Genomic DNA, 19,424 nt, shown 5'->3' on the forward strand with positions numbered 1-19,424 from the left:
GGACCAACACAAAAAATTCATAAATATTTTCTTCTTCCCATTTATGATTTAAAATTAATTTTTGGATTAAGTTTGATATTTTTGGTGAATTTTGTGAGTTTTAACTTGTTTTAATTAGTTTTTAATTACTTCTGACTTTTGAAAAATACCAAAAAAAATTAGTCAATGGTCCTTTGACCTTCTTGATCTATGATAAATCCCTTTGCCATTTCTTTGGTGTTTTGAAGGGGTTTTAGGTTTTTGATCTTTGAAACTTATTTTTCTTCATTCTTAAAAATGTTTTTAAAAATAGTTTAATCGATTTAATGCTTTGAAAAGCTTTTGATTTAATTGACTTTATGTTAACAATCTTCCAAATCAATAGCCTTCCAAATCAAACCAAACTCGATTAATTTGATGGACCAGAGATCAAATCCTGATTAGCTGAAGAAAAAAAATTCAGCATTTTCTAACTGAAAAATAAGTCCAAAGAGTTGCTGCCAATCAATATCAATATAATTGTGAAGTACCTAAGTCACAACATAGTCAAGAAATTCTTAACAGTTGCTGCAAACATATCAACTAGATCTAACAATACATTCATCACTGTAAGTTAATACTCGAAAATCTGAATGAATGCATAACAATTCCTCAACATGTAACTCACCAATCACTTCATCATAGTAGCTTGATAACAACTCAGTTTTTGCAAGAGATAAAATGCAAAACAGAATATAACAATGCAAAACCTAATGTTTTGCTTAACCCAATATATTCCACCCTCTAATCTATTAGCAGAATAAGAATCTTAATAGAGTACCTCCCAAAATGAGGCATTTGCAGGATCATCCAATCTCCTCAAAAGTCTGTCATTTACGGTGAAACCGTTACTCTAAAAAACAATGTTTTGAACAACAGACACCAAAAAACACAAAACTATAGAGATTATAAAATAGATTTCATAATTGAAAATTAAATAGGGATAATACTCACAGATTATTTAGAAGCTTCTTAATAGCAACAGGATTCCCATTGATCAGATGACCTTGATAAACCATTCCAATAAAACATTATGACAATACACTTGTTAAACAACATCAAATTTGTATATAAGTGAGCTTCACTTATATACAAATAAAGTAAACACTCTATTAATTTCTTTTTATTATTATAACAACCAATATTTTAGTTTTCTTACTACTTCGATAAATTTCTTTTTTATTGATTTGTTTCTTTCCTAACTGCTACGCCTTATTCCATTAAAGTAAACACTCTATTAATTTGATTGATTATATAATTACTTTATACTCAAAAACATAATCCATGAAGAATCTATATATTTTTATTACTTAGAGGAAAATTCATACACATTCTGATTTGTTACATCAATAAACAAATCAGAATGAAACCAACACAATAAGACAATATCAAAGAACACTAATTTTTAGTCACGATGTAGCAGACTTGTTTTCCACTGCATGAGTAAACAAAACCTTTATTTTTTCTGAAGTTAATCATGCACCTTATTAGGACTGTTCCAAATATTTTCTACCTCACTGAAGATTATGTGCATTGCTAATGCTAAGTATCCCTCTACTCTCCCTTGCTCTCCTGAAAAGTCGATTAAATTCCGATCGAACCAACGCATCAACTCACCCAGAAGCTTGTCGAACTTGTTAGAGATCTGGCGTTTGTCTCTAAAAACATATTAAATAGATATGTTAGAACAACAACTAGTAACAGAATGAATGATAAATCACAAGGAAATGAATATGATCTTTAATAACGGAGTTTAACCAATTGTGTCCAAACATAAACCTTTCGAACCTGTACTAATCAAACTCAAAAAAATAGCATAAGAAACAAATAAGAGATTAAAACTGTATTTATACATTACTATAGTAAAAGATAGAAACCAGTTGAGTTCTTCTCTTTCACAGCATGCTTGGCTCCTGGTACGCCATTCACCGAGGCAATCATTAAAACCTAATGAGCTCCGCAAATGGCATACAGGGAGCCAGGCATATCTAGGATGATAATACTACACAAAAATAACCAAATTAAATGTAACATTCAGTTAACCCTAGTTTTCTCCTTGCATGTATTGTACTGTTGATGGAAGAAATGATGTAAAAGTAGTGTATGTATATGTATATATATAGAAGAAAGTAACAAGTATTTATACATGTGAAGTATTAAGGAAGAAGAATGAGGTTCTTTTATAGAGAGATTAAAGAAGATAGGGTAGTAGCTAGCTAGGGTTAGGGTTAGGGTTAGGGTAAGGAGGGGAACAGAAAATGAATGGCATATTGTGTATAGTGGTGAATGATGAGATGGATGTAGGGATGTCTTAATGTTTGAAAGTTAATAATAACATAAAGGGCAGCACAAGTGAGTCAGAATTGTCTTCACAAAGTGATTTGTCTACAAGTGTTTGGATTGAATCTATAGATTCCTATATTCCCACATATTTTAGTACTGTACTTCTATATAAACAACAACATATTTACCTCTTTTGTCCCACACTTTGTGTTATTTCTTGTTCTACTTTTGCTATTTCAATGTGTGATGCAGATTGGTCACATTAGTTTATCAAACCATCAACAACTTTATTGGTCTATTTGATTTTCTAATTTTTATTTTATCTCTCTGAATTTTAAAATTTCTAAAAAAAATATATTATAATATATTTTTAAATTTCATATATATAAAAAAGAGAATAATGCTGAAAAATGCGACTAAATACATCAAATAGTATTCAAGAATAATAACCACAGTAAAAACAGAAAAATTTGAATCTTTCAAAAGAAAAGCAAAATTGTGCTTGAATTGATCTAACATAAAAATTGTTAGCAATTAAAAAAGAATTAAAGATAAAATCAAGAGAGTAGCACACTTTCAAGTTCTAAAATTTCAACCCAGTAGAAGAAGAAGATGAACAATGATGATTAAGATATTTCTTTATAAGAATTATCAATGATTTTTTTAAACAGTAAGAGTATTAAATTTATATTTACAAAACACAAATTTATTTTATGTCTTCTATTATATCATTAATTGTTAATTGTGAGAATACTTGGATAAAAATAATATAAATATTTAATGAATTGATTACTTCTATCACTTTTTTAAATAATAAGAAGACTTATAATAAATGACAGATAGTAGAAAGAATAAATATATGTTTAGTTCCACTTATAGCACTCAGAATATATTGACATATTTTAATTATTTTTTTCTTCACAATTAATTTTAATATTCATTTAGATTTTTTAGTTTTTAAAAGTAACTATTATTTTTATTAAAATTGATTGTTCAATTCATTTTTATATAAATATATCTAAATATGAATTACTTTTTATGTAATTTATTTTAATAAAAAATAATTATACATAATTAACTTATTAAAAAATATATATATAAGTCAAACAGAAATTTAATAAAATAAATTGTATAAGAGATACTCTACACAAATTACAATAACAAACCTCGAGAGAAAAAAAATGAAATCAACAATTCATACACACTCAAATTTACGATCAGATCCTTGACCTTAGCAAACCACCATTTCCACGTATTAAATTTGACATTCCCAACAAATATCCTTCTCTACTTGCCTTAAGTTTTAAGTCGATCAAATTACAAAAATTAGAGAAATTACCCACTAAAAAACCTATTTAAAATAAATCTAAATAAAAAATATATTGCTTACTTAATTTCAAAGACTATTGATATTTAGTATTTTTCTCTCTCTCAATAAATGTTAATTTTAATGATAAAATAGTATAATTTATTAAAATATTTTATTAACTATAGTTAATTGAGTGGTTTTATATGTGAAACGTAATAAATAAAAACATAATAATAAAATTAAAAAAGAATTGTATTAATATTTTAAATAGATATTTTTAAAATAAGAAAAAGGAAATAAACAAAATAATGTTTATAAGATAAAAAAATACTTAAAAAATTATTTGTTGTGTGAACATGAAGGGAAACATTCATTTTATAAAAAATAGAATTATAAAGTCACATGCATTCACAATGTGACTAAAGAGAGATGAACTCCCTAATAGTAAGACATGAATATCTGATGTAGAACCAGAAAGTTGCAAATAAAGCTGCAAATTTTTTATAATAAGAATCTTGTGGAGAATAGTCTCTATTACTTAGCTTTCAAATATTTAAAGTAATGTATGAATGTACTAAGACTAAAACTATGCTATTTTATACTACTAGTTTTGCATGATTGAAGAGAAATTCAAATTGTCTTTTATTCCATTTATTACAATGTACTGACATATTTGTCGCTTATGTGTGTTTGTAATAGGCTTGTTACTCTTCCTTTTGTAGATTCTATCTTATTGTTGTTTTCTTCTTTATTTTACTTCACATGCATTCTGTTTCCTCGGGTAATTCAATTCATTTTGAAACTTCATCCTCTAATAAGAATTTGAAGCAATTTCTTTTATTCCTTTTATCGATGAATACTCACATGACTAGTTTTGAAATTGTCTATTGTGATTATAACTCATGTACATTGAGTATCAAAATTGTCTAATTAAATTTTTAACATTTAAAAATTTAATATTTAATAAATTCTCTTTAATTTTATTATTCAAAACTTATATAAAAAATATTACACTCTCCTTTTCTTTTATAAATAAAATTCACTAACAAACATGTAGGCATTCAAAAAAGTTTAGATATTTTTTTAATATTCTTTGAATTTGACGAAAAATATACAACTCTTAGTAAAAATTTTGTTTTTAAAATAATTTATTTTTATTAATTTTTATCTATTTGATCAGATCAAGATCGAATTATTGAATTAAACCAAACTATTCACATATTTTAATTAAACCAAATTCGAACCAATTTTTTTAAATACTTTCAAACTAAATTTTAAATTTTTATTGAATCGAGTTGAATTATAATATATAAAAAAATATAAAGTACTTTTATGAATATTATCTAAGATATAATAACCTTAACAAGTCTAGTCATGACATTAAACAATGTTAACAAGTTTAGTCATGACAATGAAACCAAATACAATTTTAAAAAGAGGTTAATTACTAAGTTTTACACTATCGATTCATCATCATCATCCGTTTACATTATTTTGTAGGTTTTTTAAATAAAAATCAAACTTGTTTTAATATTCAACGTCTATGATTAACTGATGGTATAATTCTTTTACACTTTCAGTGTATTTTAATTAAATCTTTTAAAAAACAAATCATGAATAAATTGGGGTGATGGGAAATTATAAAAGTGGTTTTAATAATGTTGTTGTAATAATGATTTATTTAAAACAAATTGTAACGAAAAATATTAATTTTAAATGGTTGAAAAGATATAAGGTGTCGATTTTTAACTTTTGAGTTATAAAATGTTTGAAATAGAATACCATTTCAGTGTATTTATGAAATAAATATGTAAACAGGAATTAATAATAAAATTATCAAAATATTAAAAGAATGAAAATTATATGTTTCATAAAATAAAAGTTTTAGTTTGAAAATATAAAAAAAAATAATGAGGGGTGACGGTTGATATGGAAAATGAGAGTTCGAAAATGATTTTTTTTTTAAATGATGGTAGTAGTTGTTACTTAGTAGAAAGAGAATGAAGAAAATGAAATGAATTATATGTAAGTTATGAAATGGGACAATTTCTCATCACATTAAACTCCCATGAACAAGAAAAACATGTGGATTTTAAGATGGACAAATACATCATAATATACTGAAGTTGTAAGTCATTAAGGAGAAAAAAAATAGTGATGGTCAAAATTTAAGATAGGCAGCTTGAATATTCTATATATTTATATTTTTGTTATTATATATTAACCTTATTAAAATTATATAATTAATATGATAATAAATTTAATATTGATCATTTTATTAATTTTTAAAAAAATTATATTTATTTTTTAATGGTAAACTATTATATAAATAATAAAAAGTGTGACAAAAAGAAACAAACAGAACAAAGGAGCACTAGAGGTGTGCAAGAACAACAAACCAATGGAAAATCGGGCCGAGAAAAAAACAATAAGTCATCCAAAATACTAGACCATTATAAAAAAATGAAGTTTCATGTTAACTTCCAACCAAACAAGAACAATGGACTTAAGAGGTTAGTCTTCCTTTCAAATACGAACGAAGTTCCAAATAGTTAGTCTCCAAGCTTTAGCCCTAATATCTTATACAACCTAATCTTAAACGAATGTGGAGTTTTTAATTGACTATTCTCCAAATCGAACTGGAATTTTACACAGGTTAACCACGACTAAATTGAAATTTTACACTAGGCTGATCTCGAATCAAGTAGAGATTTTACATCGGGTTGAGCTCACGAATTGAAGAGAATATTTTTTAATTATTATCATAAAGAACCCACCAACAGAGCTTTTCCTTAAGTGGCTCAGCTCACGAACTAAATGATGACTTAATACCAAATCCCTCAAACATAGCTTTTAACGAGTTTAACTTTGATCCCAAACAAACACTTCCTAAGAAAGAAATATTCAACCAAGAAAAATGTAGATCTTGGTGAATTTAAAAATTTACCCCTTTTCATAACAAGTTTTCTCACTTAAACACAAGGACTTTTTCAAAGCGCTATGGCTAAATCAAAGTGAGAGATGTGGAACCGTGTTTTGCAGGTGATATGCTTTTAACAAGGACATTAATTTTTTATGATGACAACTAAAGTATTATGATAAGTCAAGCATGAAGGATTAAACAGATAAAGATATAAACCTTGTCATTAGGATTTGATGGACTTCACTATTCGATGATGGAAAACAAAGAATGCAACTAAAGCCTCATCTCAAAGCCACTCAAGCATGTCTGAACATAAAAAGAAGTATCCGAAAAAGTCTTGAAGCAATATGGTGATCTCCTAACTCAAAAACGGTGATCTTATATTTTAGTAACGAGTGAAAAATTATAAGGCAAAAGGGCTTTATCGTGAAAGAACAAGGCTAAAGCGTGTGTCTGTGTGCGCACACACAGACACAGACACACAGTGAACTATTTTTAAAAATGCTTTACCAAAATAATTTTTTTTGAAAAACATATGGAAGTTGTGTTAGATGAATTGGGAGCAGTCAAAATAGTTATAGGAATTTTTTTGACTTTCCTATTCGATTAGAACATTTGTCCAATTGATTAGATATGTGCAAACTTAAGACCTAAGCTATTTTAAAAGTGTCTTGATTTTGTGCAACAAGTATATATCTTAAACTTCGTTTTTGAGAACTTACAAATGATTATTTCTATCTTCTAATCGATTAGGAATATGTGGTAATCGATTAGATTGTTACAAAATGTTTTTATTGAAATTTCCTTTTTAAGCCAACCTCAGACTTATAAATAGAGGTTCCATTTATCATTTCAAACTATCCAAAATCGTGTTTTGACACTTTCATATCTCACTCCCGCTCTCTCTAATCATTTCTTTAATTATCTCTCACTATATTTTTAGCCTAAGTGCTTTTGTGAGAAAAGTCTTTTTATGAGTGAGATTATTTTTCTAATTATAGAAATGGTAGAATTATAAATTCACCAAGGAAATATTTCATATACACCTTGGTTGAATATTGTCCATTTAGGGCTTTTTTCTGTTTAAAATCTAAACCTGTAAAAATCATTTTTGTTCAGGATTGTTTGATTTAGTCCTAGTTTTAGTTATTGATCAGCCCGTGATAAAACCTATGAGGTTCTTGGTCATCCCAATGTAAAAACCAAGATAGGTTTAAGCTCAACCATGTATTAAAATCTTTACAGATTCGAGATCACCCCAATGTTAAAATCTCACAGGTTTTTGGTTATCCCGTGTAAAACCAAGGTATTGAGCTCAAAGGTTTTGAAACTTGAAGACTAACCACTCCAAGGTTCGTGTTTATGGAAAGAAGATGTCATACGGTGAACTGACTTGGGGTGTTTTGCTTTTTATCGCAATGTCGCGGATAGCAAGAGTCGCCACCGACTTTTCTTTCATCCAATAAGGAAAGGTGGAAAAGAACAGGAAAGACCTTAATAGATTTTGGGTTCGGGAGGTACATTATACAAAGGGAAGGTATTAGCACCCTTTGTATCCATGGTTATCCATGGGCTCTTAATTGCTGGATCACTTATATTTCGTCTGAAAAAGTGTTCGTGAATTGCTTAAAAATGTTTTGAATAGAGAGTTTAACTTTGTAATGATTCTCGTATGAATGTATACAAAGTATTTATCTCATTTGATTTTGAAAACGATTTAGAAAAATATAACTTGGTAATGATTCTAGTATGAATGTATACCAGGTGGTGATTTTCTAGGATTTGCAAAGTGTGAGGGATGGAAAATGTTTTAGGTTATGATCCAGCAATTGAGAGTTATACCTTCCTAGGGTCTTTATGGGCATTTCCAATCCTTAGGAGGGTAAAACTGTCCTTACTATTGAGAAGTAAGTAATTTTAGCCTTTGGAGGTAAAAGGGTCATCGCAGGGCCGTCGATTGGTCATTGAAGGCAACAGTTGTAAGGATACCTTAGCATTCGAAGGGACGATCATCATTTAACCGTAGGCTACACCGAAGGGTCATCGAGGGACAAAATCATATATTCGAAGGCAACATCCGAGGGGCTATGATTTATTTTAGAGGGACATGATGATTTAATCGAAGGGTCTTTGCTAAGTGTATCCCTACATTCGCGGGACATGACCGTAATACCGTAATATCGTAAGGCAAAGGAGAGGTCCAAGATCACATATTTAAAGGCCATATTTTAAAGTTAATTAGGTAATTAGGATGAATTTCCACATTAAAATTAATACATTAAAAATAATACATTAAAATTACTACATTAAAATTAATTAAGCAATTTAGGGTAGATCTTCACAAGGGTATCCCACAAATAAAGTGGAAGACCTAAACAGCAATCTTTTCCTGGGGTGTGTGAACCTTTGCAACATTCAGCAAACGGGTTAGAATACCAAATCAGGGTGCAATCGAGGATTACACCGCAAAACGAACACAGCAGTATGCATGTCAGGCAAACAACACAGAATTAACATAGAATAGATCAGATAAGCATAGGACATAACGACCAAAATATTAGCGACTGTCACGTTCGCCTCTGCCTCGCCTAGCGAAGGCCTAGCGAATATTCGCTACCTGCTCGCTTAGCGATGTGCTAGCGAGCGTCTGCGGGTTTTGAATTTCAGAACAGTATAATCTCAGCCTGCTGCAAGCCTTATGGTATTCAATTACAGAAATAATATGGTCAAACATTCAGGATAGGCAGGCATACTTAAACTCACATGCAAAATCTAACTACATATCCAAAAATTCGATTATGATGCATTATGTATTTAGAGATTACAACTTGGAAGCATAAAAACAATAGTGATGCGCAAACCTGTTGCAGCTGACACTGAACTGGCAGATCGCTTTTGGTATCGGGTGGAGTTGGACGGCGGTAACTTCGGTGCGGATGAGCGGCCGTCCGGGTTTCTTTACTTCGACCTCTCTGGACTAGTCTTTAGGGTTTCTATGCCAGGGTTTCCGTCCGTCGTCGTCTGTTTTTTTTTTCCTCCTTTGACTGAAGCTTGGCTATTTATAATGCTCTTGTTGTGACCTAATGGGTTCAGAATGAAGCCCAAAAATTCTGATATTCGCAAGCTTCGCTAGGCGAAGGAGTTGCTCGCCTAGTGAGCAGGCCATTTGTGACCTAATGGGTTCAGAATGAAGCCCAATAATTCTGGTATTCGCAAGCTTCGCTAGGCGAAGGATTTGCTCGCCTAGCGAGCAAGCTAGTTTGGGCCTTTTTCTGGATTGGGCCTATTGTGAGCTGGGCTTTTGTTCCTTTAAGGTCAGTGCCTTGCGGAATAAGTTGGAGTGCTTCGAGAAATGTTTTGCAAGATTAATGGGCAAATTTTGGGGTATGACAGCTGCCCCTGTTCAAGATTCTTGAACCGAGAGAGTTAGAATGGTAAGTGCGTCATTCGTGGTCTGGAGGTGGAAGATTATTGAACATTAGAATGCCCAAAATTTTGCACCTGTTAATGGAGATGGGCTTAAAGATGCCATCCAGGTAGTTTGATGATGAGAGCTTCGGAGTGCGTCGTACATTAGATGATATCTGAAGACATGGGTGTCATATCGGGTCGTACGCTAGACCGTATGGCGAGTCATCCATTCGGCTGTCGACTTTGCTGTGGAGTCCGAATGTGTCATACACTTCTGGGGATAAGGGATCAGAATGGATCATACACTAGATCGTATCTGAATAGCATAGTGAGTTGTTCATTAGGCGGGTGACTTCGCTGGGGATGAAAGATCAGAATGGATCGCGCGCTAGATCGTATCTGAGTTGCAGAATGAGTTGTCCATCAGGCCGGTGACTCCGCTGGGGATGAAATATCAGAATGGATCGTATGCTAGATCGTATCTGAGTTGCAAGATGAGCCGTCCATTAGGCTGTATCTGGAGAGGTAAAGGTCAGAATGTACCGTACGCTAGGTAGTCTCTGAGAAATGAAAGGTCCAACTGGGTCGTAAATTAGACCGTATTGGAGTAGTTGAAGGTCAGAGTGGATCGTCCGTTAGATCGTATCTGAGTGGGAGGGGTCATATGTTGAGCTGAATCAGAATGAACCGTACGTTAGACTGTATCTGATCGTATTTGTAGATGCTGTATTTGCAATAAATGGTCGGGATGGGCTTAAAGATACCATCCTTAGGAGGATATATTAACCTGAAAAATAAAGTTAGCTTCATGCCATGTCATGATGCATGAGATGTTTTATGCTTTCGACAATAAATGCGAACAATGTATGCATGCGTATGCCGTGAAATGATGTAATGAATGAATTATGCATCTGGAAAGTTCTTCCCGAGGACTCTACTGGGGAAATAAATCTCAGTCTTCTGGTATCGGTGATCCTTTCTTAGCTGAGGATACTTGATTCTTGTCTGATGGTAGAAATATTCGACAGAGCCTGGCTGGGGATGGAAGAGATGACCAATTTGTCTAGTAATGCCAATTGCTTCTGGGGAATAACTGGCTTTGCTGGGGGATAGACTCAGCAACGGACTCATTGGAAAGCATGGTTAGCCCTTCTTCTCGATCCTGAAGTCTTGTAGTAATCGCTATTTCTATCTTATGTATTTTTGGTACGCAACGATCATATTCAAATGCACATATCAATTCAAATTAAATCAATGGACGTTTATGCAAACAAAACAGAAAAAGAAAAACAAAAGCATCTTTTTGGAAATAAAATTGTATTGATTTTGAAAGAGGGCCTATAAACAGGCAATTGGTGTACAAAGAGACAGAAATCCTAGTAAGAGGAAATTGTCGAGAACATAAAGAAAAAGCTATGAAGGAAAAGTCCTATCGATTCTAATTCTGCTGCTGTCATTATGTCTTCAAGCATCTCATCTCCTGCTGTCGGATAGAAGTGATCGGCTTGTTCAGTCCCTTGAACCTGGATGAAGCTGTCTGAGAACGGGACATAGTCATACGCTTTCAATCCCTAATTTTTGCCTGGACCGCCTTTTCAGGTTTTCAGTCCACCAGGATACCCTTTTTTGCCCAAGCCTCCTTTTCAGGTTTTCGACTTGCCGGGTGTACATTTTTTATATGTTTATCCCTAATTTTTGCCCGAACCCTTTTGGTTTGCCGGGATGCCCTTACTTTTGCCTAGGTACGTCGACCTAGCAGGTCTCTTTTATGCGTAGTATTTTTTGACTATGTCTGCGTTCACGGGATGCGGGAAGTCTTCGCCGTCCATTGTAGCTAGTATCATGGCTCCACCAGAGAATACCTTCTTAACTACAAACAGCCCTTCGTACGTGGGAATCCATTTGCCTCTGGGATCACCCTGTGGTAGAATGATACGCTTTATTACCAAATCGCCAATTCGATATACCTGTCTCTTGACTCTTTTGTTAAATGCCTGGGTCATGCGCTTCTGATATATCTGTCCATGACACACAGCCGCAAGTCTCTTCTCATCGATCAAGTTTATCTGGTCGAGTCGAGTCTGAATCCATTCATCTTTATCTAAGCCCGCCTCTTTTATGATTCTTAGAGAGTGAATCTGGACTTCCACTGGTAAAACGGCTTCCATTCCGTAGACTAAAGAGAAAGGAGTTGCCCCGGTCGAAGTGCGTACTGAAGTGCGATAACCATGAAGAGCAAACGGTAACATCTCATGCCAGTCTTTGTATGTTAATGTCATCTTTTGTATAATCTTCTTAATATTCTTATTAGCAGCCTCCACGGCGCCGTTCATCTTTGGCCGGTATGGAGAAGAGTTATGGTGTTTTATGTTGAACTGCGTGCAGAGTTCGGTAATCATCTTGTTGTTCAAATTAGTACCATTGTCAGTGATAATTCTTTCCGGAATGCCGTATCGACAGATGAGATTATTCTTGATGAATCGTGCCACCACATTCTTGGTGACAGAAGCGAATGAGGCTGCCTCTACCCATTTCGTAAAGTAATCAATAGCAACAAGGATGAAACGATGTCCATTGGAAGCAGTAGGTTTAATCTCTCCAATCATATCAATGCCCCACATTGCAAAGGGCCAAGGTGCTGTCAACACGTTCAATGGAGCAGGAGGCACATGTATTTTATCCGCATAGATCTGGCACTTGTGACAAGTTCTGGAGTGATGGTGGCAATCAGCTTCCATGGTAGACCAATAATACCCTAATCTCAGAATCTTCTTAGCCATTGTATGTCCACTAGAATGAGTCCCAAAAATATTGTCATGCATGTCTTCCATAATCTTTTCTGCTTCCTTTTTATCCACACAGCGAAGCAGAGTCGAATCATGATTACGTTTGTATAACACTCCATTACTCAAAAAGAATCTAGCGGAAAACTTCCTCAGAAATTTTCTGTCATTGATGGACGCCCCTTCAGGGTGTTCCTGAGCTTCTAAATATCTTTTTACTTCGTGGAACCAAGGTTTCTCTTCTGCTTCAGCAGCGTTAAGTTCATAACAATATGCTGGTTCATCTAGTCGTTCAATGGTGATCCTGGGAGCTTCATTGTCCCATCTGACTCTGAACATAGATGACATGGTGGCCAAGGCGTCTGCCAACTGATTCTCTTCTCGTGGAATATGTTCGAATGTAATCTTTTCAAAGTATGGGATTAATGTCAACACCCGCTCTCGATAAGGGATGAGATTCGGATGTTTAGTGTCCCATTCTCCTTTGATCTGAATGATTACTAATGCTGAGTCTCCGTACACACTCAAAAACTTGATTCTCAAGTCTATAGCAGCTCTGAGTCCCAAAATACATGCTTCATACTCGGCCATATTGTTGGTACAATCGAAACATAGTCTAGCAGTGAAAGGCGTATGGCAACCCTTGGGAGAAATAATTACAACACCAACACCATTACCCAACGCATTAGAAGATCCATCGAAAACCATAGTCCATCGGGATCCTAGTTCGGGTCCTTTATCCGGTCCAGGTTCTTCATAATCAGTAACAAGCATGACATCTTCATCTGGGAACTCAAAATTCATAGATTGGTAATCATCCACTGCTTGATGAGCCAAATGATCAGCTAGCACGCTTCCTTTGATTGCTTTCTGGGTAGTATACTGGATATCATACTCTGTTAAAATCATCTGCCATCTCGCTATTCTTCCGGAGAGGGCAGGTTTCTCAAATATGTATTTAATGGGATCCATCTTAGAAATCAACAAAGTGGTATGATTCAACATATACTGTCTTAGTCGGCGAGCAGCCCAGGCCAAAGCACAGCAAGTTCTCTCGAGCAGTGAGTATCTTGTTTCACAGTCGGTAAACTTTTTGCTAAGATAGTATATGGCATGCTCTTTTCGACCAGACACGTCATGTTGCCCCAATACGCACCCCATTGAATTTTCTAACACGGTCAAGTACATGATTAGAGGTCTTCCTTCAACTGGTGGTACCAGGATCGGAGGTTCCTGGAGATACTTCTTGATTTTGTCAAAAGCTTCTTGACATTCGTCATTCCATATCATCTCTTGATTTTTCCTCAGTAGTTTGAAGATGGGTTTGCAGGTAGCAGTTAAATGGGAGATAAACCGGGCGATGTAATTCAAACGTCCCAAGAAACCTCTGACTTCCTTATCTGTACGGGGCACTGGCATTTCTTGAATAGCTCTTACTTTAGCCGGGTCAACCTCGATTCCTTTACTGCTGACCATAAATCCCAAGAGTTTACCGGATCTTACTCCAAAGGTGCATTTGTTCGGGTTCAATCTCAGCTTGTATTTCTTCAACCTCTCAAATAATTTGTACAAATGATCGAGATGTTCTTCTTCAGTATGAGATCTGGCTAGCATGTCGTCCACATATACCTCTATTTCATGATGAATCATGTCATGGAACAAAACCACCATGGCGCGCTGGTACGTTGCCCCGGCGTTCTTTAAACCGAATGGCATTACTTTGTAACAGAAAGTGCCCCATTGCGTCACAAACGTAGTTTTCTCCATGTCCTCAGGCGCCCTCTTAATCTGATTATAACCTGAGAAGCCGTCCATGAAGGAGAATACTTTGTGTTGAGCGGTGTTATCTACCAGGACATCAATGTGCGGAAGTGGAAAGTCATCCTTGGGACTTGCTTTATTCAAATCTCTGTAATCTACACACATTCGCACCTTACCATCCTTCTTCGGCACTAGTACCACATTAGCAACCCATTGGGGATAAGAAGTAACAGCCAGAAAACCTGCATCAAATTGTTTCATAACCTCGGCTTTGATTTTCTCAGACATTTCAGGACGCATGCGGCGAACCTTTTGCTTAACAGGACGACAATCTTCCTTCGTTGGCAAACGATGCACTACTATGTTAGTATCCAATCCTGGCATGTCTTCATAAGACCAAGCAAAAATCTCTACATAGTCATGTAACATCTGAATCAATCTTTCTTTAATACTGTTTTCCAAGCCTGCTCCTATTTTGACTTCTCTCTTGTCCACTTCAGTACCCAGGTTTACAATTTCGATTGACTCTTCATGCGGCTGTATAGTCCTTTCTTCTTGCAGTAACAGTCTGGCAAGTTCTCCAGGTACTTCACAATCTTCCTCACTTCCATCCTCGGCTTGGTAGATCGGATTTTCAAAGTCATAATGGACGGTAGTAGCTATTATCAACAGGATCCAGAGTGGGTATGGATCTGCAATTCGTTACGTGAGTGTGTGTAAGAAAACATAGCCTTTTTTTTTTTGGAAGATGACAGGAAAGATAAAGAGCGCAATATTTGAATGCAAAAAGTCCATTGATTTATTGAATATGAATATGCTTATGAAAATGACAAAACCCTTAACAAATTAGCTATTGTGCCTCGGGCATAAACACAATGCTTTAAGAAGTTCAATTGTAAAAAACTAAAAAATTTGCAACGCTAATATAGACAATAACAATTACTCCTGACTAAAGGAAATCGGGATAGTGTCTTCAGCCTTCCAATTATTGAGTCCGTCACCAATTGTTGGGAAAATCCAGCTACCCAGGTCGCAATCGCTATCAGCATCTTCTACAGCATTAATTTGATCTTTGACCATCTTTTCAGAGTTAAATCCCAGGCCAGACTTGTCAGACTTGTATGGTACGTTGATCAGTTGACCCCAACCAGTACGACCACCATTCTCAACCACGGCTTGAGCGTCCTTCAGAGAAATCATGGCAAGAGGAGCACGAATAACCTTGGGCACAAGGGGAGTCGGCTTAAGGACAGGACTGGGCGGGTGAACCATTTCAAATGACTGAGTGGGAGTCTCAAAGAATTCGCCATCCATTTCAACGTATCTGAAGGCCTGCACACTACTGACAATGTACTCTTCTTCTCCACACACCGTGACAATCTTACCCTCTATTGGATACTTCAGTTTTTGATGGAGAGATGAAGCTACGGCACTTGCCTCATGAATCCAAGGGCGTCCCAGCAAGCATGAATAGGCAGGACGGATGTTCATCACGTGAAAGGTAGTGTTGAAGACTTGAGGTCCTATCTTGATAGGGAGAACCACTTCACCATGGACAACACTTTTTGCACCGTCGTACGCACGCACCACAGTATCACTAGGTTTCAATTTGATGCTCTTACAGTCAAGTTTATCGAGCACAGCTGTCGGCAGCACATTCAAAGAAGAGCCGTTGTCGATCAATACGTGAGATAAGGTGATCCCCTCACACTCAATGGAGATATGCAGAGCTCTATTGTGATTCTTTCCTGCTGGTGTCAGATCAGCATCGGAAAAGCCTAAGCCGTTGTCAACAGTCAGGTTAGCAACATAGTTTTCGAACTAATCAACGGAGGTCTCCTGAGGTACATGAGCGGTCTTCAAGAATTTTATCAGCGCTTTGGCATGAGATTCAGAAGATAATAACAAGGATAACATCGAGATCTTAGACGGAGTATGCCCCAGCTGTTCTACCACATCAAAATCACTCTTGCGGATGATTTTCAACATTTCTTCCATTTCTTGTTTGGCAACATCTTCAGTAGTAACTTCGACGGGTGTCTCTGACTGAGAAGGGTTGACTGGTTCCTTGCCTCGAGTTTCAGGGGCGGGAGGCGAGATTTCCGGAGAGAAGATCCTTCCACTTCGAGTAACTTTACTAGTCCCAACAATGTCATTAGGATTAGCAACATTACCAACTTGCTTTATGCCATGGATGTAAACATCACCTCCATAATTCCACGGAATGGCCTTGCTTGAGGAATACGGTACTGGGCCAGGTGCAGTAATGATCAGAGGAGCTACCTTGGGCTCCGCAGTAATCTTCACAGGCATTCTAGTAGCGGTAATCTTCACTGGAACTTTGGACCTAGCAATCACAGATATTTCTTCAGTAGGGTTTTCCACTTTAGGAACCTTTTCGAAGAGAATCGTGCGATCATCCATCAGCCGTTGAATACCATTCCTCAACTTCAAGCACTCATTGGGTCGGAGTATACAGCGATCGCAACTTTCAGTACAACCTGGAAATAAACCAGCTTGCAATAAATTCTTCTTGATGATCAGGAGAGGAGATGTTAAATCAGCTACATTAGAAATGTGAGAATTGCCATCCACAGCATTAACAGTCTTGTCATGGTTAGGCATAGGTGCCGTGATGACATTAGGAGGAGTCTCCGGAGGCTCAAATTCAATTTCCCCCGCATCGATCATATCCTGAACCTTATTCTTCAATGACCAACAATCGTTTGTATCATGCCCGGGGCTATCGGAGTGATATGCACACCTGGCGTTGGGATTATAACGAGAAGAATTAGTGTTGGGTTTCGTAGGAGGATCTCTGAGGGTGATCAGATTTGCCTTTAGCATTCCCTGCAGTGCCTGTGCCAAGGTCATATTGATCCTGGTAAACTGCCTTCTTGGCTTGTCTTGCCTGTGCTGGAAGTTTTGAGACGGCGGTGCTGCAATCGTAACTGCTCCAATGGTAAGGTCACGATTTTTCTTGTTACGACCCTTTTGACCGTACACGGCATTTGATTCGTTCCTCCCCTGGTAGGACCTCTTGGTGCTTGCAGAGGTAGTCGCCTGTATCTTTCCACTTCGAATGCCGCTTTCAACACGTTCACCTGTCAGTATAAGTTCAGTGAAACCCGATGAAGAACTTCCCAGTAGATGGCTGTAGAACGGGCCAGTCAATGTACTCATGAACATGTCCACTAACTCTCGATCAGTCATGGGAGGTTTGACTCTGCCAGCCAAATCTCTCCATTTTTTAGCATATTCTTTGAAGCTTTCTTTAGATCCCATAGTCATATTCTGCAACTGTAACCGAGTAGGTGCTAATTCAGAATTATACTGGTAATGCTTGTAGAAAGCTGTCGCTAAATCAGTCCAGGTGCGGATGTTAGAGCTCTCAAGCTGATAATACCATTCCAACTGTGTGCCAGATAGACTCTCTTGGAAGAAATGGATCCATAGTTTCCTATCAGTGGTATGCGGCTGAATCTTTCTCACATAAGCTCTCAGATGCATCTGAGGACAAGATGCCCCATCATACTTAGTGAAAGCAGGGACCTTGAATTTGCCGGGAATGACCACATCAGAGACCAGACCTAAGCTTTCGAAATCAAGATCGGGCGCCTTTTGACCCTCCATAGCTAGCATACGTTCTTCCAGCAACTTGTACTTGCCATCTCTTGGAGAGTACTGTTCCTTCTCATAATCTTCATCGTCATCCTCAGAGTTGAAGAGATCGACATCCTCTTCTTCTGAATCATTTTCTGTCTCCCCTTCTTGATCCTTCGGAAGTCTAATCTTGACTCCCACAGCCTGTCCTTTAAGCCTTCTTCCCAGGTTAATGTAACTCACAGGTTTCTTGTCTTTCTTCTTTTCGAGCAAAAGAGCCTTCAGTTCCTCCCGCCCTTTGGATAAGCTCAGCATCATCTCCTGGAATTGAGCATTCTGAGCCTGGAGATCTTTGACAGTTTGTTCGAGGTCCATTTTTCTGTTTAGAAGGAAGACCGTGAGAATATTGATCTCTTTAGGATATCTGTTATGCAATGTTATGTTATGCTATGCAATGTATGAAATGTTTTCAAGGACTTTGGGAATTTAACTTTGCGTAAACCACCAAAAAGAGGGAAACTTTTACTAATAATAATTTTTTTTCAATGTTCATTACAAAAGGGAATAATAATAAAAATACAATGAAAGCTCAAGTCTCCCAGGGGCGACTTCTTTTTGGGCGAAGATATGCATTGAGTCTTCGTTCCTCATTAAGCTGACTGGTAAGTTCTAACACTTTCTTCCTTTCTGCAACGAACTGAGTCTCAAAAGTATCCCTTTCCTCTCTCAACTGGATCCAGGATCTCTTCAGTTCTTCAACATCGGTAGGCATATCTGGATAAGGAATGATCTGAGAAATACTTCCTTCAACTTCTGGCTCAACAATCAGTGGTCCAACTGCAAGATATGGCATGCCAAGTTCACGAGCTCTTGCGCGTACCCATCTGAGATAAGGTTCCATAGGAATAGAGTTTTTCTTCCCTAAAGTACTTCTTTTCACCATGCCCCAAGCTCGTACAAACTTTTGACGGAGATCTTGAGAGTCATTGTCATAGTCAAACACAGTGCTTTGAAGGATTATTTCATGTGGGCCATCTCTTCGAGCATAACCAAACTGACGCAGGGCTAGAGCAGGATTATAAGTAATACCTCCTCTTATTCCCATGAGTGGTACGTTAGAGAATTCTCCACAACGGTCGATGAGAATAACATTTTCTCTAAGATTGGGACACCAACAGATGTCTGAATGGGAGAGCGACATTATCCTTTGAGACCATTTCAAATTCTGCTCGTTCTTCAAGACTGATTGAGGAAGGTGCGAAATAAACCACCTAGACAATAAAGGTATGCAACACATGAGAGTCCCTTGCCTTTTCATAGTACGGGTGTGAAG

General features: G+C 36.2%; 2 long non-coding RNA genes across 3 annotated transcripts; both read right to left on the reverse strand.

Annotated features, from left to right (window-relative positions):
- Positions 1-473: 473 nt before the first annotated feature.
- On the reverse strand, positions 474-1,118 carry LOC127125818 (uncharacterized). The gene is made up of 2 exons (XR_007804815.1): positions 973-1,118; positions 474-845 (listed from the first exon to the last, which is right to left on the reverse strand). It is a non-coding gene; the product is annotated as an uncharacterized LOC127125818 (long non-coding RNA).
- A 185-nt stretch (positions 1,119-1,303) lies between these two features.
- Positions 1,304-2,514, reverse strand: LOC127125817 (uncharacterized). Of its 2 annotated transcripts, none has more exons than XR_007804814.1 (2): positions 1,877-2,514; positions 1,304-1,676 (listed from the first exon to the last, which is right to left on the reverse strand). It is a non-coding gene; the product is annotated as an uncharacterized LOC127125817 (long non-coding RNA). The 2 variants fall into 2 exon arrangements; XR_007804813.1 differs by having other exon boundaries at positions 1,872-2,514.
- Positions 2,515-19,424: the final 16,910 nt, after the last annotated feature.

This window comes from Lathyrus oleraceus, chromosome 3 (genome assembly GCF_024323335.1).
Source record: "Lathyrus oleraceus cultivar Zhongwan6 chromosome 3, CAAS_Psat_ZW6_1.0, whole genome shotgun sequence".
Lineage (NCBI taxonomy): Eukaryota > Viridiplantae > Streptophyta > Magnoliopsida > Fabales > Fabaceae > Lathyrus > Lathyrus oleraceus.